The sequence below is a fragment of the Podarcis erhardii genome (assembly GCF_964252035.2).
Source record: "Podarcis erhardii genome assembly, chromosome: 2".
NCBI lineage: Eukaryota > Metazoa > Chordata > Lepidosauria > Squamata > Lacertidae > Podarcis > Podarcis erhardii.
This window is the reverse complement of record NC_138498.1, coordinates 77745850-77767614: the sequence shown is the minus strand read 5'-3', so window position 1 is coordinate 77767614 and position 21765 is coordinate 77745850. Positions and strand designations below refer to the sequence as shown.

Below are 21765 nucleotides of genomic sequence, written 5' to 3'. Positions count from 1 at the left end.
ACTGATCTATGTAGAGGAAGTTTACTTAAAATATGAGAAAAATAAGGATGAATTATGCAGAAAGCTGCTTTCTCAGAAAGGAGCTGCAGCTGATAAAGTCATTCTGATTTCCTTGTCCCTTCAGAAAAAGGAAACACAACAACAACAACAACAACAACAACAACAACAACAACAACAACAACAACAACAAATTTTAAATATTTATAGCCCGCCCATCTGGCTAGTAGATATATTGCACTAAGTCAGCAGCATGTGTATTAGGGCAGGGGTGACTAACCTAGATGTTGCGGAGCTACAGTTTCCATCATACCTGACCATTGGTAGCTGGGCTGATGGGAGTTGAAGTCCAACAATATTTGGAGAGCCACAGATTCTCCTTCCTTCCCCAGCCGCTCCAGGTAGGGCTGGAAAAGACTCCCGCCTACAATATTGTTGGTTAGACAATATTGAGCTGAATAGGCCAATGATCTAACTCAGTAGAAGGAACAAGGTAGGTTCCCAGGGTGAATATGCAGCCCCATCACTGTTTTCCTCTCTTAGACATGCTGGACCACATTACACTGATCCACACTTCTGTAAATTCCAGGTTTGATTAATGCAACCTGACCTGTAAAATTAAGGGGGCTGCCCTTGACATTCATTCAGAAGCTTCAGATGGTACAGAAGGTTGCTGCAGATTCCCTAGCTGGTGTGTGGGGATGTGGGCATCCTGTACTCTACCAGGCACAAGCTTTAGTCAGACATTTGCCTGAATGCCTAAGGGCTAAAAGCAGAGCTAGACATGCCAGCCCCACTTTTCCATGTCCCCATAGATGTTGGCTCCCAACAATAAAACCCAAATGGCAATAAAATGGAAAATATGAAATAAAAGAAGCAATAAAATAGAATTAAAAATCAAAATGACTATTCAGCCCGTTGGATGTGCCGTCTTCCATTTTCAGCCACAAATCCACAGATACACAGTGGAATACCGTCTTCAAAAGCCCTTCCTTGGGTTTTTGAAGGCTAGGTACACAGAGACAAGGCCTGCTCTGTAGCGTCATCCCAGTTCTGGATTATTCTCCCAAGGGTTACTTGCATAAAACAGTAGGATTTCAGCACAAAACTAGATGCACAAAACTAGATGATGTGCTATGTACATGGCCATGTTTTTGTTTTGTTTTGTTGATTATAGCAGCAACAGGTCCTCCAGTCTAAAGCAGGATTGCAGCCTGGGGAGTGTGGTTTAACTCTTCTACCCTTTGTTGTTTTCTAAACTAGAACTGGTTCCCCACCCCCTACCCCCCAAGCTGCTATGTGCCTCAGGAGGGAAAATACTTGTTTCCTTTCCAGGGCAAACAGAAGCTTTGAGGGTTCACCACATTATTCACAGTGCAATTTTAGTACAGATCAGGGGTGTCCACGATTAATGAAGTATATAGTATATATAATGCTTCATGTATTGTGATTCTTTGGCACCAGGTTACAACTTCTTCATTTGCCCGGGCCTTTTTATGCACAGTTTTTGCTGTAGATTTAAGCACTTTTATCAAATTGTGTTATATTGGTATGTTATGACGTTGGTTTTTAATATTATTTTAGTTGTGACCTACCATCATTTGCAGAAGACATTCCTAGTATACATAAATGAGTAAAGCCTTTTGTCCTGTAGCATGTGTTGAAAAATGATTAAAATCAACCTTTAATCAACTGATTCTGCTCTGACATAACTGTAGCTTTGAAGCCAAGAAGCCTCCATCTTCAGCAGTAGCACTCAAGCCTTATATCTGTCTTTTGCTTTGAAATGGCAAAGGTGAAGTAGATAGACCTCAGCTGGTATGTCCAAATGTAGCGGCTTGCATTGGTCACAGCTTGAAACAGAGTATTACACTTTCATCATCTAGGGCAGTCTGGTAGCTTTGCACAGACCCCCTGAACAGTTTAACTCATCATCTATTTTTAGAGATCCATGACTTTGCAGGACTTACTGCAGTTTGCAGAACTCAGTGAACCAAGCTATTTTTGATCACACAGATTTTTACACCTGATGTAAAACCATGCTCAAGAACTGGCCGCAAAATCTGTCCAGCTTTTAAAAGCCCTGTTAAATTTAAATGCCTTGGGAAAGTAAACCTTCTCCCCACACAAAATTAAGTGACATTCAAAACAATGTAATGTCCAAATTCATGGCCCACTGAGTCCAACATCAGAGCATATTAAAAATTTCCAAGTAATATAGGAACACAAGAGTCTGCCAATGGCCCATCTAATTCTTGCAATTAATAATAATTCCTTATTACATGTAAGCACAGTGGGCGCTCGAGTTGTGAACGTGATCTGTGCGGGATGCACGTTCGCAACCCGCATCTGTGCACACATGGGTTGCGATTCAGTGCTTCTGAGCATGCGCAAAGAACAATTTAGTCTCTGTAAACAGACTGACAAATTGCCTCCCTGAGAAATACATGTTAACTTCTATTGATGTCTACTGAGGTCTAGAGGAATTCACCATATTTTATAAAATGATTCTCTTGAGGTTTTTAAGATTACAAAATGGATTGATAGGAGCTCAACCCATATCAAGAGTACATTAGGAGAGATCTCCCTCATTCGCCAGGAGTTGTTGTATGTATCTCAGGCTCGCCAAAATCCGAGTCTATATGCACCCTCTTGGTGCATATAGAACTTTATGACAGCAGGAAATTACTCAGCCTAGCAAAATCTCATTGTTCATGGAAAGTGCTCCTCATTCAAATAATCATGTAGGCATTATGAAAAATCTTTTTACCAGGCAAGCTGTGCTCACATAACCTAGCAACCTGCGACATGCCAACTATAATGAATGTATAGGTTAAAGGGGAGAAAGAAGGGGTGGGGGAGGGAGAGAAAAGGAACTCATGCAATATTCCCAGCAGGATTTTTTTTATCATTTAATTGTTCTTCTATTTAATCCATTATGGCTTTTGCCACAGAAGCAACAAACTAATGTCGATGTAACGCTTTAGTATTTGCCATAAAGGTAAGGGGTATTTTGCACTTGTCTAATTGTCTCATCTTCATTAAGTGTTGCTGTTAAGTTTAATAGTTTCTCATTACCGTAGCAGATGTGTTTAAGTGGCAATTAGGCACCCCCACCCCACAAAATGCAGTGAACTTGATTCTTCTTTTACTCTTGCTTTATTCCATAACACTCATTACACTCCTTTTCAGCCTCCAGCCCTGGCTATACTCCATTTCCTTCCATTATTATGATTCAGATATAGGTTGGTGTTACTTCTGGTTTCTGATGCTGTCTGTGAGTTAAGCATTTTAGGACCTGCAGCATATAATGGAAAATTGCTATGCTTAGGCTGCTATTTCAGTTACAAGATCAGGATATCTCTCCCACTGTTGCTCTTCAGAAACTGGTATACAGAGTCACACAGTTGTCGTGACTAGTAGCCACTGATAGACTTATTCTCCAAGAATTTGTCTAAGCTGCATCTTGTGAGAGTGAATTGCATAGTTTAACTATGAGCTGCTGCATGCAGAAGTCTTTTCTGCTCCCTATCCTGAATCTTCCAACATTCATATTCCTTGGTTGTCCCTGACTTATAGTATTATGAGAGAAAGAGAAAACCTCTCCCTATTCACATAACCATGGGAGTAGCCGGGATTTTTTTGGGGGGGGGGGCAGGACTTTTGTTAAGGGAGCCAGGACCAACATGAATGGTCAGTTAGTTAAGTATTTTTATTGCTTTAGTTGATGGGGGGGGGAGTGGGCATCCCCCGTGGGCTACACGCATGTACATAACTATGCTCTGACTCTGTTCCAGGAAAGCACCCTCAGATCTGCTGCAGGCAGTATGCTGAAGAGTCTAGTACGGGGCAAATGTTTGGCTGCTGCAAGAAGCAGCCTGTTTTCCACCTGGCCAGCATCCATATATTAATGATGCCAGCACATGCTCTGTGGCGGGGGGACGGGGGGGACAGGTAGCCATAAGTGGCAAAGGTGAATGAAGAGCCTCAGCTCAGTGTTAGCATGCCCCAGGTTCAATTCCTCACATGTTTTTTTAGGTAGGGCTGGCAAAGATGTTTTAAACCCTAGAGATCTAACACCAGTCAGTGTAGGCGATGCACTGAGTGAGAAGTTTTGACTCGAAGAAGTAGAAGGCAGATTCTCGTGTTCCTGTGTACAGACAGGCACCAGCTGGCGAAATTTCCTGGGTTTCTCAGTGCCAGAACTGGCAGTTGTCCTGAACTTTTGCAACAGTGATAAGGCAATTAGTGAATCTGCCAGGTGGCAACCCATCTCCCAGGCTGAGCTTTCTCAGCTGCCAACATTCATACTGAAAAGCTGGCACAGGCATATGTGCCTTTATACATACCACCTCCTTAGATTTGCCCACCCCACCCTGCTGTGTGCTGCTACCATCTTCCGTAGGAGTGAGAATATTATTTTAAATGCAATAAATAAAATAATAAATAAAACACTGGGTGAGCTGCCGTTAGTATCCTTGAACCAAGAAAAATTAATGGTACATCTGTTTTGTGATGAGGGAAATTACACGATGGCCAAAACTGCAGGGAATTTGGGAGAGTAAGGGAGTAAGATGGGCAATTTGTAGAAGAGACACACAGGAAAGCTCCAAAGTTGGCTGGGCTACTGTGTTTACAAACCCTATTGACCGATTAAACGAGGCTTGCTGCTTCCATGCCTGGCTCCCTGTTGAGAGGCACCTGGGCAGGCTGCTTTGGATAGCATCCCTGCAGCCTTCCTTTCCCCCATGGATCCTAAGGCTGCATTTTTCATCACAGTTTCATTGCCCACGGTCAGTGCCAGAAACATGAAAATAATGTCTGTGCCATGGCTTGCCCAGAATGCCTGGGGGAATTTTCTACCTACCACAACATGCAATAAATAAATCTTATGTATTTATTATGTTTATATCCTGTCCTTCCTCCCAGGGTTGCAAACAAGAGAAAAATCAGTAAATACTTGTTTTTAACAATTCCAGTATGGATGATGATTGGGAAAGATCTTGACTTAAAAGGTTTATTGCATTGCCACCCTCCAGACCTCCCAAGGAGGGTGCACATTATTATGGACTCAGCTATACAGCTGCAAATAAAACCTTTAAAGTGTGTTGTAAAGTGCATTATGCAAATGTGACAATAGATAGCAATGGTGAGCTATGGCAAATTCAATATATTTTTCAAAACGTTTTAGAAAAAGGATTTTCACAATGTTTTTTATATGGAAAGTTAGATAAATGGTACAAAAGCTTTTTCAGGGCTATTCCTGCTCTCAAGAACTCCATAGCTTTGTAAAATATAATAACAAAGCTATTGCATCAACATATGTTTACAGGATAATTTTCACGAAAGGAAGCCGAACTACAAATGGAAGATATCTATAGCGGAACAAGGTTATCTATATATACTTTCCTAGACAGCAGGGGCACAGTCAGGCAATGTAAACTTATTGTTTACATTGAACTTACATCTGAACTTATTGTTTTTGAGCTGGGAAGGTATTCTGAAAAAAGAATGTACATTACTTCGCTTACTTTAAAATGTGGCAAACCAACCTTGCTGCATTTGGAGGAGGGGTTCCTCCTGCTCCTCTTGGACTTCTGCCCTAATGTCCTGCCCTGATAATACCATTTCCAGACAGTCTGGGTCAAATTAGTTCCAGCACCAGTCAAAATTTTCAAAGTGCACACAGGATCCAACTATTTCTATGAGCTGGAAGGGCAAAGGCCTTGTGCTTTTAGTGACCTGATGCATTAAAGACTTTAAAGGTAAATGCACTTGAGTTAACGCAGATTAAATTTTGCAAACTGTTAAACCACCAGATGAGCTAACTCCAGCTTCTGGTACCAACATAATCCTAACATATTGGTAAATATAATCTGTTTATGAACTGGGTGTTGCCACAAGGCGTGCAAGACGAGCCTTGCTGCATCAGACCAGACAACCATCTAGTCCAGCATCCTGTTCTCACAGTGGCTCATGGGATGCCATTGTGGAGCTGTACATTGTTCTTTCCCCTCACTTTTTAAGAAACAAAAACTCAAAACTCCCCCCCCCCCGGAAACCGTGGTGGTGAATTTATTGATTGTAGGCAATGTTTTTATGCCCAGAACTGGTAGAAAGCTGTATCAACTGATACCAGAAAAAAGAAATGAGCACAGGGACTATGAATGAAGAATCCCCAAAACCATACAAAGTGTGTGTAGTTTTTCTCTGGGATAATTCTTGAGAGATTTTAAATTGTGCAATTCTACACTGAGGTAATGATTTTGCTTTTTTAAAATCAAGTTAGTGTGTTTGGAAATTCATCTCTACTTCAAGCTCTACACACTTAGATTTGCATTAAGACTGATCGGCTCCCCAAAGAGGTATTGGTTTGGTTTGAGTCTGCCTCATGAAGCCCCTGTACACATTGGAAGACACAGCATTTGACCTTGAGCAAAGGCTACATTGCCATTTATTTAGTTAACAGTCTACCCCTTAGCATTATCCTGAACATATTTATTGGAAATAAAATTTGCCTACATAAAAAAATCAAAAAGCTTGCTTTTCAAATACAGTGGAACTGCGTGTTGTGTACCACCCTCCTTACAAATACTTCGGTTTACGAGCTCTGCTAACCCGGAAGTAGATTCCCCTTGTTGCGAACTTTGCCCCAGGATGCGAGCGGAAGTTGCACACCGGTGGCACGACAGCAGCAGGAGGCGACATTAGCGAAAGTGCACCTCATGTTAATAATAGTTTCGGGTTACAAACGAACATCTGGAACGAATTAAGTTCATAACCAGAGGTATCACTGTATGCACATACTGAGAATTATTGTTGTACTTTTCTCTGCTGGTTTAGCAACATAACACTTGATGAAGAACTAAATATTTTTAGCCGTTTTATGACTTTAGAAACTAATCTCATTATGTTGAGAGGACCAACTCAGCATTTGAATATTTGGGTGCCCCAACTACGCAACTATGCCGGTCTTGCTTTATTCCCATACGATATGCAAGAGAATGGATACCTAAAAGGGATAGGATAAAACAGTGTATTGCTGTTATACTGAAACACCAGGGCAGGTTCAAGCTATACTCATAAGCTCCTTACTGTGTGATAGCAACTGAAAACCTAAAACATGAACTTTCAAACAATTTAACAATGTAAGAAACAACCCTCAAGTGTTGAACAGAATCATAGAGGCCTGACACAAGCAGTGGTGTTCAGGAAATGGCTGGATGGGTTTATTTAAAGGCTTTGAGTAATGCAAAGAAACAGCCCAGCATTTTGCTTCTTTAGTAAAAGGCGAAAGATTTATACAATCTGAAGAGAAACCAGAGTATACCAGCATTTTGCTTCTTAAACGTTTTATTCTCAAGCAGCATGCTGTCACTTTAAACCCCTTGGCCAGGTGACTTTCCTTAAACAAATGCAAACAGACCTGTGAAGCAGGAGGTCTTTTAACCTTGAAATGCAAAGCCTCTGCAAAAACAACAGGCTCTGCTGTTTTGTTTAGCAGCGGTCTGTTACAAGGGATAATTAGGTGAAAAAGGCACATTTTTAGAGGGCATTCTTCTACTGAAGATGAGCATGTCTAAAAGAAGGACATTAGAAGAGTCTGGCTGGGTTGCTGGCCCAAAGGTCCCTCTAGGGCAGCACTCTATAGCCAGTAGAGAATATTCCCTTATGTGGGGAATCTTTTTGTAGCCTGAAGGCCGCATTCTCTCATGAGCAAACTTCTGGGGGGCACATGCCAGTACTGGGTAGAATCAGAGGCAAAAGTGGGTGGGGCAAAAGTTCAAACCCCTCAACTGTCCCGATTTGAGCGGGACACCCCAGAATTACAGAAGCCATCCCAGCTTCTCACTGGGTCCCAGAGTGTGTATTCTGGGGCAAATCAGATGGATCCCATGAGAGCTCGGGACACAAAAACAAACGGGATGTTGATCAGCGGGATGTTGGAGGGTATGAAGTGGGAGAGCAACAATGTATGAAAATGCTAATTAAGGGCAGATCCACACCACACATTTAAAGTACAGTGGTACCTCGGGTTACATATGCTTCAGGTTACAGGCTCCACTAACCCAGAAATATTACCTCGGGTTAAGAACTTTGCTTCAGGATGAGAACAGAAATCGTGTTCTGGTGGTGCGGCAGCAGCAGGAGGCCCCATTAGCTAACGTGGTGCTTCAGGTTAAGAACAGTTTCAGGTTAAGAACGGACCTCTGGAATGAATTAAGTACTTAACCTGAGATACCACTGTACAGCCAATGCCCATTTAAAGCATACAACCTCCCCCAAAGAATCCTGGGAAGTGTAGTTTGTTAAGGATGCAGAGAATTGTAACTCTGTGAGGGGGAAACTGTGAGGATCTGTTAGGAGAAGTTATATGCTTTAAATGGGCATCTGATGTCCATCCAACCCTTAACTTTGTACAGTAGCTTTCCACACACACACGGCCCTCCAGGTTCCATCCAGGCAAACAAGACAGGTGGTCAAAGTTCAAAGTCACATTCCAGTCCAGCAAAAGCATTTGTAGGGGGCACAAAGTGGGGGCCGTGCAGTGGCATATCTTGGGAAGAGTCCACTAGGCTGGAGGTTCCCCAGACCCTTGTCATAAATACTGGTATGCAACAGACATTTCTTTAGTGATAATATTCACCTCCCCCCATAGATTTATAACTTGAATCATCACCAGTTTCCCTAAGTATGTTAGCCCCAATACATCTGAGCTATTGATAAACCAACAAATATTCAGAGTGCATTGCTGCACCAGCTCTTTCAAGATGTGCCCTGGAGAAGGAAGCTTCCTTGACTGCCGCTTTCTACAAACAAGGCCACAGGGAACAACTCTACTCCACAGAGACTTTATTATTGCAAGGGGAAGCCTTCAAAGTCTGACAGAAGAAAAACCAGCAACTGGCAGTGGTGGACCTTCCCAAAATGCCTCCTGGTCTTACAATGCCAAGCATATCTACATAGAAGCCCTACCCATTTAACTGGAAACAGGGGCGCCAACTTATAAAAAATATTGGGGGGGCGGGGGCCCATACTGACTTATAAAAAATATTGGGGGGTCCCAAGACCTCCAAACCGCTGCTGCTGGGGGAACGAAAGGGGCGAGCCCCGGGCTGCCCCGACCTTAAGTGAACCTGTGAGGGCCCGCCCTTTGCGGCAGCCGATTGGCTGCCGCCGTGGGCAGTGAATATTAATGAGCTAGGGGGAATCCCCGCTTCTCACGGGGCTGACGCCAGCCCCGCGAGATTGTTGATGGGTCGAGAGCCCGCAACCCCACCCCCTCTCTAGATCATTACTGAATGTATTTTAAAAGGTAACTATCGTCAAACAAGGAAAATAAAAAATACCAACATAATTTTGTGATTTTACAAAGCATAATATAACTAATAATTTTCTTAAATTATTGGGGGGGCAGAGCCCCCCCAAATGAATTTTTGAGGGGGCTCGGGCCCCCTCAGGCCCCATGGAGTCGGCGCCTATGACTGGAAATGTCTTCCCCAGGCCTAAGCCACACCCTGTTTGTTTTTCAGATATATAGTGGTACTTTGGGTTATGAACTTAATTCATTCCGGAGGTCCGTTCTTAATCTGAAACCGTTCTTAACCTGAGGCATGCTTACACTAATGGGGCCTCTCGCTGCTGCCACGCCGCCGGCACACGATCTCCGTTCTCATCCTGGGACAAAGTTTGTAACCCAAGGTACTACTTCCGGGTTAGCGGAGTTTGTAACCCGAAGTGTTTGTAACCTGAGGTACCACTGTAATGGCACTCTACATGCCCTCTCTCTCAGCTGTAGCCTAGATACAGGCATGTAGGTTTTTTCAGATTTTTATCATGCTGAAAATTGTACCTAGAAAATTAGGCAGAACCACTGGATAACATTTGGATCCTTTGTTGGATGACTCATCCATGTTCTTCTCTTTTCCGCACACAGGTGAACCTTTTGCTGCTTATTTAGAATTCCGAGGAACAGACACCTAGGAGAGTTGCCAGCCTCCCAGAACAACAACAGCAAAATGGATTGGCTGTTTTGTTTGCTTTTGGAACAGTTGCCAGAAAAGCAGTGGGCAAGGGCTATCCTCCTCACGTGAGTTTTGTCTAGGACGTCTTAGGTGAACAGGCAGCAGAATACAGTTTTTGCATGGAATTTTGTCCTTGGATCCCCCAAAACCACCAAAGGTAGGGTAAAAAGTGTTCGTTTCTAATTAAAAGATCAGCAACCCTACCTAGCAAAATCTCCCAAACTTCACAACCCAGGCTGCTAAAATGGCACTGACTGGAAAGGCAGTGTGTGTGTGTGTGTGTGTGTGTGTGTGTGTGTGCATGTTGAAATTTGTGATTTTAAATGCAATTGTGTGAATATTTCAATTATACGTTTTGAAAATATAGAAGGAAAAGTGTTTCAGCACAAATGAAATATCAATTTAAAAAAATAAACACACCAATAAAATGCTACCGACAGGAGAGTTAACAACCAAGGAGTGCTGAAGTAGATGCATTATGAGAGGTTCATTTGCCCATTATGTCACTGCTTTGATCAAAGCTACACCTCTTAAAAAAGATGGAGGAGTAGTTCTAAAGCAGTCGAAGTCTAAGGAGGCTGTTCTGTTCTCTTGGTCTGAAAGAGAAAGAAGAACAAAACGATAAACATTTGCCGCCTTGCACTGAGCCCCCTAATCCCCCATCCTTTCTCAAGGAAGCTAGCTTGGCTGTTTCCTGAAATTAGAAAGCTTGATTGGCTTTCAACAGTTGCTGGATCCAGAAATTAGAGGGATCTGGTACCCCCCCCCAAAAGAAATCACCTCATAACACCATATATACACACAGACACACAACCTTATTCTCTTGACTATAATTTGTTTTAACAGATTTTAATACTGTACAGTGGTACCTTGGGTTAAGTACTTAATTCGTTCCGGAGGTCCATTCTTAACCTGAAACTGTTCTTAACCTGAAGCACCACTTTAGCTAATGGGGCCTCCTGCTGCCACCGCGCCACCAGAGCCCGATTTCTGTTCTCATCCTGAAGCAAAGTTCTTAACCCGAGGTACTATTTCTGGGTTAGCGGAGTCTGTAACCTGAAGTGTATGTAACCCGAGGTACCACTGTATTGTTGTCACCTGCCCTAATGGTCACCATTTCTAGCTGCTTTGTGCCCATTGGCTTGAAGGGAGTCCCCTTTTTCCTAGCTTATTCGTAGGTTTGTGGCCCAGATCAGTGGCGTAGCGTGGGGGGTGCAGGGGGGGCCGGCTGCACCGGGCGCAACATCTGGGGGGGGCGCTCGCCGCCTCCGTAGTCGCTGAAGAGCCTCGGGCGCAGGCTGTAGTAGAGCCCCATGTCTCGCGGAACCGACAAGCTGTGCACGCGTCCGGGCTGAAGGCGTCCAGCAGGCAGCGGCTCTCAGCGCTCGCCGCGGTCCCCGCGCGTCAAGGCCGCAGAGGGCGCGCCAGGCAGCCCCTCCTCACAGCCCCGCCGCCGCTGCAGCTGCTGGGCCATGTTGCATTTTTCTCACCTCTCTGCCCTCCTCCTCCTCCGGGCAAGTGACGTCGTTTGGGCGGCAGTGCCAGCGGCAACTCGCCTCAGATCACCTGACACAGACCCGCCGCCGCCGCCGTGGCTACCTTACCGTAAATACCCCAGCCCAGGCAGCAGCAAGAAGAAGCTGGCAGCGGCGGCAGGTTAGGGGTTAGGGGCGCAAATTACTTGCCTTGCTCCGGGTGCTGACAACCCACGCTACGCCGCTGGCCCAGATTGCATGTCTTATCGTTGAATGGGTGTGTGCGCTGATGACTAAGAATAAAGAGGGGAAATTAGTGCCTCAGAGATTTCCAGTTGCCTTTTCTTTTTTAATCAACTGAGAGGGCTGATGCTGCATAGGACAAGTTTAGACTCTTGACTACAGGATGTAATTGCAACAAAACTACCAGTAGGCTAATGCATGTGCTTCCTTTCTCCAGCAGTGCGGCACTGCACTGCTTTCAACATGACTTGGAACCAGTTGTAATTTGCTCTATCCTTAAGGGTTTCTTCTTTTTTATAAAAAGAATATTTGCTTTACGCTTTTGCCAGAAAAAGCCTTGAAGCTGCAAATCTTTTGTGTTAAAGGTTGTATAATGTTCTCCTGCCTTGCTTTGTTTCTAAATCAACCAACAAGTGTGGCCCATGTATTTATCAGATCAAAACTCCACTTAAAATAACAGAGAGGGGAATTGTTATTTTAGTTTAGTTTTAAGCCAGAAAAAAGAGATCGGGGGAAGGCTGCTCCAATCAAAGAGTGTAGTCAGATGAAATCAGCAAGTAGCCATAGCACAAGCTGTGTGCAGCTCAGCAGCACTCTTGAAAGTAGGAGTTTGTTTTGTTTTTAAAAATCTGACCTGCTTTTTCTGAATGACACATATGTGGGAGAAGTGCTATTGAATCCCAGAGGCTTGAACACATTCCTGTTGCTTCCTTCGTACTGGTTAGTTTTAAGAAGACAAGTGTTTTCATAAGAAGCAGAGAGGCAGAATACAAATGTTCAGCAAATATTTCACTGCCTTGTCCAGCTGGTCCTGAGATCTAACAGCCACAGTACTAGAATGCTGCAATCTGGAAAAGGCAAGAATTGCTCTGCCTGTTCTTCAGTAGGATGCCTTAACCCTGCAAAAAGGTTACTTGCCTGTTTTTGCTTTTGAACTTCAGGCACCAGTTTCCAGAATGTGTGTCAAATTCAGACATTTGGCATTGCTACTGGATTATTATTAGTTTAATCGAGCTTTGTATCTGTGATTTAAAAAGAAAAGAAAAGTATAGTAAAAGCCAGAACCAGCATTTTCATTCATGTCTGCATGGCATGCAATGTATCCATGATCTAACAAAGACCCCTCTCTTTAAATACAGTGGTACCTCAGGTTACAGACGCTTCAGGTTACAGACTCCGCTAACCCGGAAATAGTACCTCGGGTTAAGAACTTTGCTTCAGGATGAGAACAGAAATCGCGTGGTGGCAGCGGCAGGCCCCATTAGGTTAAGAACAGTTTCAGGTTAAGAATGGACCTCCAGAACGAATTAAGTTCTTAACCCAAGGTACCACTGTAGTAATGTGCATTAATAAATTCTTAATTTCTGCTTCCTCGTAGTTTAGGGTTTTGTTGTTTTGTTTTGTTTTGTTTCAAGAAGGCTTCGGATGCTACTCTATGAATACAAGCATTCTTATTGAGCAACTACAATCTAGAGTTTATGCTGGTGGTTTAATTTTTAACTGAACTTCCTGCATTCCTTTCATACAAAATTGTTTGTAGAAGACAGGACTAGATGAACAGGAATTGCTACAGGGACTGACTGGGGGTGGGGAATGGGAAGGGCAAGAGAAATTTAGATTTACTCAGCTCCTGTACTGAACACAGTGCAAGGATCTTCTAGTGGCCCTGCAATATTTATAGATTCTATTCTACCTCTCTTTGCATATTGTTTTAACTGGACCGTTCCTCTTATGTTGTCCCAAATTGACATAACAATGCATTTTAAGGCCTTGTTATCTTTTCCTCTCTCTCACTAATTTTGCTGTTTCTCTCCACTCTCAACATTCAGAGTGCAAGCTTCCCAAGGAAGGAACTTGCGCTCTTTTTCTTTCATATGCAATACTGTCATGTGCAATGCACACTGATGAGGTAATATTAATAGTTGTGTAATTAATAGTTGCATTCTTCCTACCCCAAGGAGACTGCACTTAATCTATGGTTGAGGCCTTGACAGTCTGATCACTCTTAAAGCTGGTGAATGATGACCTACATTTCTTATATAGCTATGAAACTTAGTGTAAACGATACAAGCCATGTTTGGGTGCTCACTCTCACATGATGTACGATGGTGTGAGGGGCAAAGTGGGGCTTCCCCACTGGTCCTGCCCCTACTGTCACATTCCCACTACTTCTGTGTGAAGGGCACTGGAAGCCTTTGGCTCCTCCTCCTCCTCCTCCTCCTCCTCTGCTCCAGCCCCAGCAAGTCAAGTTGTGGCTGCACTGACAAGAGCATCAAGTTTCCACCCTGTAGGCCGGAGCTGGCTCATGGGTCTGGGTATGTGTGAAAAAGAAGGTGTGTTCCAGCTGGCCCAGATCCAGGCAGCGAGTTGCGAGCACAGATCACACTGGGCGAGGAAAGAGGGGAGTGTAGCATATTCAGACCAATAACAAGCAAGGAGCTGAAGAATACTATGTACATACACTAGATTGTTTGATCTCTCTCTCTCTCTCTCTCCTCTCCCTTCCAACCATTGGAGACCGTGAAGCCTGTTGCTATGAGCCTGCTGCATTTGAAAATTAGCTCTTAGGGCAGGGCGGTGGCTTTATGGGAATTGGGAGTGGGAAAATAACCTAAGAGGTAGAAGCTTGGCTCTTTGCTAGGACTTTGGCTGGCAAATTCTAACTGAACATTGCAAGAGTAATCACTTCGCAGGTTCGTTTTAACAGGAAAAGAAGGCCTTCCCTGTTCCTCACACTCTGGTCAAATTCTTTCTTTTTTATGCTCTCTAGCTGTACACCATTAACATTTAGAGAGTGGGTTTTAAGTATACTCCATCCACTCAGTCCTGGCAATTAAAAGCAAGCTGAAAGTGCAGAGTGCTTGAGAAAAGGAGACCTGCTGAATTAGGCCCATCGAGTCCAGCATCCTGCCCTCACACACACGACAAGAGCATAATGGCACTCTCGCCATTTGTGGTTCCTAGCAACAGGGACATACTACCTCTCATGCCTGAGCTGCGTGACTAGTAGCCATTGACAGCTTTATCCTTCACGAATCTGTCCAGTTCCTTTATAAAGCGAATTCTGCCACTAAATCTAATACTAAATATAGGGTAGTGAATTTCATAGTTTACCTATGTGCTGTGTGAAGCAGGACTTCCAACATGCAGCTTCATTGAATGGCCTTGTCTTCTAGTATTATATGAGTAGAGGAGGTGAAAAAAATTCTCTCTATCCACTTTCTCTACTTTTATAGACTTTACTTACATGAAAAAATACAAGGGGTTGTGTCCCTGTTGCTTCACTTGCCAACCCCCGCTGTCATGCCCCTGAGCTTTCCCTTCCCACCCCGCACAACTACAGAGCTCACTTCTCATCTTTCCAGCACCATTTCTTAAGCCTCTTCTATTATGCAGCTCCACTTTGCACCCATTTTCACCTTCGTCCCATGCCCATGCCTTTCCCCTCATTTTGTGCAACCCCTCCTAGCACACAAACCGCCTCCATGGTAACCTCCTGCATCTTCCTTCTCCCACACATTGCAACTACTAAGCACCCTATTCTTGACCCTTTCATGGCTCTGCTTTCATCTTCAACCCCATTCCAATGTTTCCAAATCCCTCCTTTTGGGCAACCTCCTTTGCACCCCCGTTTTCACCTTTACTCCCCCCCCTTGCTCCTCCTAGCTTTCCTCAATTCTCCCTTGCACATAGTAAAGGTAAAGGGACCCCTGACCATTAGGCCAGTCGTGACCGACTCTGGGGTTGCAGCGCTCATCTCGCTTTATTGGCCGAGGGAGCCGGTGTTTGTCTGCAGACAGCTTCCGGGTCATGTGGCCAGCATGACTAAGCCACTCCTGGCGAACAAGAGCAGCGCACGGAAACGCCGTTTACCTTCCCGCCGGAGTGGTACCTAATTATCTACTTGCACTTTGACGTGCTTTCGAACTGCTAGGTTGGCAGGAGCAGGGACCGAGCAGCGGGAGCTCACCCCGTTGCGGGGATTCGAACCGCCAACCTTCTGATCAGCAAGTCCTAGGCTCTGTGGTTTAACCCACAGCGCCACCCACGTCCCCCCTTGCACATAGGTCAAGCCTATTTCCATGCCTTATCACCTCTCCTATTGTGCGGTCTTTTTTGCATACACACGGACACCTGTATCACCTTTGCCCCCTTTTTCCTACCTTCTCCTTCATCCTTTTTGCAACTTTTCCTTGCACACAGGCCATCACCCATTTCCATGTCCCTCTCCTATTCTACAGAGCCCATGCTGATACATACTAATTTATCTTTAAGATGAATAGAACATTATGAGCAAGTTAGAGAAGGCTAAGTTCGGCTGATGGTGAATGTTGTACATATATTGGTGTTTGCTTGTTTGTTTCTAAATTACTATATTGAAACTGGAACATCATGCTGAAGAGAACAAATAGTTTCAGGAGTGAAATATATTATGGAAATGTAGTACTCTGGACTGTTTGAGGGCTTTGCATCCTTTATCTCTTTCATATGAAGCAGCTGAGGAATAGAAGAAGGAGAAGTTCCAAACAGGCAATTTATTCCCTTTTAGTCCACCTCCCTTCTCACTGTTTTCAAATGATGGCAGAAGTTTAAAAAAGAATTAAGAAGCTATTTAATCACACCCCTCTTTTAGGTTGCTTGAGCTCAAACCTGCTCAGATATTAGAGATGACTGCAGCCTTGTTTGTTTAGACTGGCTTTTAGTGCCCAATGATAAGGAGAGAGTCAGTCTTCTGCATATGTGGAAATCCAGGTAGTTGTCTCAGCTTCAGCCCCCTCCTTTTATTAAAGGGGGGTGGCCTACTTTACAGGGTTATGGGAAGAATAACTTCAATATAGCTCTTCGTAAGCACCATGCATTTAATTATGTTTACATATTGCAGAGTCCATGTAAAAATTGGCATTAGTTTTGAGGAATTCACAGCCCAAACAAGAACTGTTCAGTAGGAAGGCTTATTTAGGTAATCAGAACCAAAATAGGGGTATAAAAAGGAACAGGAAATAGAATCCTAACCCACACTTAAAACCTAACCCATTGACTTCAATACCAGAAGTCACAAACCAGAGCATACTACTTGTTCATACAATAAAAGACCATGGGTTAAATCCAGCCTTGCAACTCAGAATAGAACAGCTTCTGTTCAGAGAAGAAACTGGGATCCAGTGGAGGCTTCCTGCTGAAGGAAGGGTATGGGGTAGTCATTTTTGCTGATTCTCCCTTCAGTTCCAGCATTGCCTCCTAGACTATTCCACTGAGTTTTATTCTAGAGGAACAAGGATCTGTAAGGGAAAGGAGGGATAGATGAAAATTGCTGCCCATCCCTTTACCAATGCCAATGGAACTAAGTCATGCTCCAATCCATCATCATCAGGAGGAGGAAATCAAAGAGACTAGATAACAATAAACAATGGTTTGTTTTAACCCGGGTTTGTGCAACAAACCACGAGTTATTTTACAGACTAGCAAACAAGCCAAGGCTTTTTTCACAAAAGCTTGGTTTGTTTCCCAGCTTCTCTAGTCTTATGTCTTTGTAGCTTTAGCAAGCATATGTGGCAAACAAATCATGGTTAAGCAAGACTATTATCAACTTGGTCAGTATCCATTCAACTTGGATAATACATGCATTAGTCTTAAAAGATTAGAAGGGTCAAGATGGCAAACGTTTTAAATGACTTTGCTCTTCAAGAGAGCTGCATTTTAGAGTCATTGCGACTACAAAATCATCATCATCATCATCATCATCATCTGCCCATTTGACTGGGTTGCCAGAGCCACTCTGGGCAGCTTCCAACAAAATATTAAAAACACAATCAAACATCAAACATTAAAATATTCCCTATACATGGCTGCCTCCAGATGTCTTCTCAAGGTCAGATAGTTCTTTATTTCCTTGACATCTGATGGGAGGGTGTTCCACAGGATGGGTGCGACTACAGAGAAGGCCCTCTACCTGGTTCCCTATAACCTCACTTCTCGCAGTGAGGCAACTCCAAGAAGGCCCTTGGAGCTGGACCTCAGTGGCCGGGCTGAACTATGTGGGTAGAGACACTCCTTCAAGTATACAGGGCTGAGGCTGTTTAGGGCTTTAAAGGTCAGTGCCAACACTTTGAATTTTAGGAATTCATAAGAATTTATTCAATCAATCAATTTCCTTTATTCGACCGATAGTCAGAAATAAAACACAGAAATAAAACACAATACAGAATTATGAACTAAAACATCATAGGGGTACATGAATAAGGTAGGGCCACAGCACTAAACCTCTCACAGATAACCCACATCAAGGCATTCAATTGTACGTTTATTTGTTTTAGAAGCAAACCATCTAAAATGAGGTGCAGACGAACCATTTTTTGGAACATTTTATGCTTTTGGTAGACTGCTGACTGTGTGTTGGGGGCTTTTGCAACAACTGTATAATTACACAAGAGAGAGCAAAGACCTCTGAATAGTGAAACAAGGAAGTCAGACTTCTGCCTTTCTTCACCACCTCAAAATTTTAAAACAGCAGATAGAAAGTGTTTTGATTATTCTGCAACGGTAACATGATTTTCCAGTGGACCAAATGTGGCTTTAGGCAGAATTTTCTTTGATCATATAGCTCGCTTTGAATTCAATGCATGGATAATTGAAAACTGAGAGTTATAAATTCTGCAACATGGTGCTCCAATGGGGAACTGACTTAAATCTACCAGAGGGTTTCATGCTTGAGCCATCTCTGCAGGGGCTGGCAACATCTAAAAGTAAATTAAAAAAAAAAGACTGCCCGAAGAGTATTAGGTTTATGGTAGTAAAAATACGCCTATGGTGTGCTGTAGGACACTGAGATCATTGCTGTTCTTTAGCACAACAACAACATTTCAGTTTGGCTTCTAAAACCTGCTCTATGACACCATCTGGAGGGGAAAAATAAGCATAGCTCACACAACCCTATGTACAATAGGCCAACCTTCTGCATCACTAGAAAAATACCATATATCATCCCTCTCTAACCTGGCCTCCTCCCAGTTGTTTTGGATTACAGTCTTCATCTGTGCTGGCTGGGGTTGATGAGAGTTGCAGTCTAAGAGATCTGGAGGATACCAGATTGGGGAAGTCTGCCATATATGAACACCCACAGTTGTATCTAAACAGGTGTATTTACATCCTGTGCTATGCCCATAAATAAAAGTAGCTTATTTATATAGTGTGCACATGTGGTTGGGGGGGGAAATAAATTGGGTGCTAGATAAATGCTATTAAAAAGCAGGTGGGGGAGAAGCAGATCCTCTTAATTCTTCTTTATCTTCTTCTTTCTGCACCATGGGGATTGAAGAGTAGGAAAACAAAGCTAGAACAGAAAACACAGTAAAATCAGATAGCGAGGATCTGAATATATCAGGCACACTGCTTCTTATGAGGCCTTGCACAAATGACTATCTTGTAGCCTAGTTTATTTTATAGCACTTATGCTATAGCACTACCGGTAAATACAATTCTTTACCTGTTTTGACAGTGCCAAATGCCAGTAAATATTTCTCAGGCAGTGTGAAATCCTCCTGGTGTATATACCATTCAGCCACAACCCAGGATTCTTTGCATGATGCAGCTGCTGGGTAGATGGGAGCTTGTAAGAGAAGCCAATGAATTCATACACTTCCACTGTCACTTTGGAGGGAACTAAAAATAAGTCTTTTATCAATCTGTTAGAAAGCAACAGATGATGGCTTGGCAATTGTGAGCCATATGCCTCTCCGAGCCTCCCATTCCATGTTGGAAGTGAATTAGCAATACAGTATAGCACTCTCTGAAGAATAAACTGGTGTAGGCTACTTTTCCTTACTTAATGACCATTAAAAAAAAAGAAAATTAATATGGCTGAGGTAAAATAAGCTTTTTAGATACAGTCGTACCTTGTTGTGCCAAAAAGGATGCAGGGCAAAGCACCGCTCTGCGCGCACACACGGAGCAGTTTGCTCTTCTGTGCATGCGTCATTTAGTACTTCTGTGCATGCGCGAGCAGCAAACCCGGAAGTAACCCATTCTGGTACTTCTGGGTTTGCCAGGACGTTCGCTGAAATGGATGCTAGACAAGGCAGATGTTCATGGAGGTATTACTGTACTAGGCTGCTTCAGACATAGTTATATTGGCTTACTAAACCATGCTTTACTAACCCAGGGACAGGAAGGGTGTCCATATGTTGCCACATCCTGTTCCCCTCAGATATGGGCTTTGGCATTGAACATTGTTTGCATATAAACCATAATTTCCCACCGTACTCAAACCTGTAAACTTTGGTTTAAATGATCCACAATCCCAAACCAAAGCTGGCACAGAAAGTAAGAGATAAAACAGTGTGCCCACATGGCAGATTACCTTGGTTTCACAAACTGGAGTTTATCAAGTGGCAATCGTTACTTCTTAGCTGGCCCACTTTGTATTATCTAATTAAAATTGCCATTGGTTCTTTTTTCAGGGAACCATACTGTGCTTTATACATCTGTAAGGGATATTTGAGAATTTTCACATACCGTATTTTTCACCCTATAGGACGCACTTTTTCTCCTCCAAAAACGAAGGGGAAATGTGTGTACGTCCTATGGGGCGAATGCAGGCTTCAGGAGAGCCCCACCGCCAGCCCCACAAGCTCGGGGGACAGCGGGGAGACGGAACGCCGCCATCCCGCTGTCCCCCAACCTGGTTTGGAGGCTGGCGGCGGGGAGAAGGCTGCTCCTCCCCGTCGCCAGCCCCGCAAACTCGGGGCATAGCGGGAGAGGCGCGGTGCGCCTTTCCCGCTGTCCCCGACTTGGTTAGAAGGCTGGCGGCAGAGAGAAGCCTGCTCCTCCCCGTCGCCAGCCCCGCAAACTCGGGGCTTCCCGCCCCAGCCCTGCGCCGGGGGGGGGGGATAATTTTTTTTCTTTATTTCCCCCCCAAAAAACTATGTGCGTCCTATGGGCCGGTGGCTAATAAGAATAGCTTCAGGCACAACTTCCCCCCAAACCAAGTGCTTAGAAAGGTATCTGGAGTATAACTAATTATTCACAATGGTTTTTGTTCAAGATAGCCATCATTATCTGCTTTACAACTGTTGTTTTGTTAGAATTTATGAAGTGTTCTTTTTCTATAGCAAGACTCAAACACTGAAAATTAGGAAAGACAAAACGTAATTTCTTTCTATATTGGCGCAATTGTATCTTGACCTACCCTACAAAAATGTTAAATATATTTTGCCCTTCTTACTAGCTGCATTTAGGAGCAACTAGACTTTCATTTTATCAGAATGTAGGATATGCTCAGTTTTTTAATCCAATTTCAACCGTGTGTTAAAACTGACATTAGTAAAAACCATAATCCTGAGTTTGGATGAAAACACAAGCTGAGTTTAAAGGAAACAGACTAAACAGTGTTCACAGCTTCCTTCTGCTTGTTTGTGTAGAACTGCATTTTACACATTAGCATTTTGTTTTTAAAATGCCCATGGAGAACTTGCTGCAAGAAAGAGTACCATGCTGAAAATTGCTCTTCAGCCATTTAACGCAGGTGGTGCTGTGGGTTAAACCACAGAGCCTAGGACCTCCTGATCAGAAGGTCAGCGGTTCGAATCCCTGCAAAAGGGTGAGCTCCCATTGCTTGGTCCCTGCTCCTGCCAACCTAGCAGGAACCATGAAGTACAAGTAGATAGATAGGTACTGCTCTGGCGGGAAGGTAAATGGCGTTTCCATGCGCTGCTTTGGTTCACCAGAAGCGGCTTAGTCATGCTGGCCACATGACCCGGAAGCTGTCTGCGGACAAACGCCGGCTCCCTCGGCCTATAGAGCGAGATGAGCGCCGCAACCCCAGAGTCGGTCATGATTGGACCTAATGGTCAGGGGTCCCTTTACCTTTAAGCTGCAAGACATGATAAGTACAATATGCCTACAAAATTTCTATGTAATAGTTCTGAACAAGAAGTGACAAAATGTGTGTCTGGAAATATGTGTTTTTAATAATGTCGTTGATGGTTTGTATTTCTTAAGTTACTGTATGTTTTTGACAAGATATGTTG

The 21765-nt window shown here is 43.6% G+C and overlaps 1 long non-coding RNA gene across 1 annotated transcript; it reads right to left on the bottom strand.

The window, feature by feature from the left end:
* Window positions 1–16256: 16256 nt before the first annotated feature.
* On the bottom strand, window positions 16257–20532 carry LOC309331693. The gene is made up of 2 exons (XR_014151944.1): window positions 19224–20532; window positions 16257–17019 (listed from the first exon to the last, which is right to left on the bottom strand). It is a non-coding gene; the product is annotated as an uncharacterized lncRNA (long non-coding RNA).
* Window positions 20533–21765: the final 1233 nt, after the last annotated feature.